We start from the raw sequence: 349 nt of genomic DNA, 5'->3' as shown, positions 1-349 counted from the left end.
CATGGTAGTCCAGCGACATAGCCATTATGCTAACTGCTGATCCCTCTTTTATTTATTTTTTAAGAATGTCTGTTTATTTGATTTGATATTTTTTAAAGAATTATTTTTTATTTCTTATTTATTTATTTATTTAAATTTGACCCGAGTGAGAGTGAGTGAGAGAGACGGAAAGTGAGAAAGCAAGACGCCAGGGTCCAGGACTCAAACCCCGATCGACCATGTAGGAGTCCAGTTCCCTTTTTATTTTTAATTTGATTTATTCATTCGTTTATTTTAATGTGACCAGAGAGAGAGAGAGAGACAGAGCGGGAAAGAGAGGGAAAGTGAGAAAGCAAACCACCAGGTCCGG

At 37.2% G+C, this 349-nt stretch overlaps 1 protein-coding gene across 1 annotated transcript in view; it reads left to right on the top strand.

The window, feature by feature from the left end:
• Positions 1-349, top strand: part of PODNL1 (podocan like 1) — a 9,663-nt gene that overhangs the window by 5,457 nt on the left and 3,857 nt on the right.

This window comes from Tupaia chinensis, unplaced genomic scaffold (assembly GCF_000334495.1).
Source record: "Tupaia chinensis unplaced genomic scaffold, TupChi_1.0 Scaffold138060_1, whole genome shotgun sequence".
Classification (NCBI taxonomy): Eukaryota; Metazoa; Chordata; class Mammalia; order Scandentia; family Tupaiidae; genus Tupaia; species Tupaia belangeri.
The sequence above is the reverse complement of the archived record's forward strand: the minus strand, read 5'-3'. Positions and strand labels throughout refer to the sequence as shown.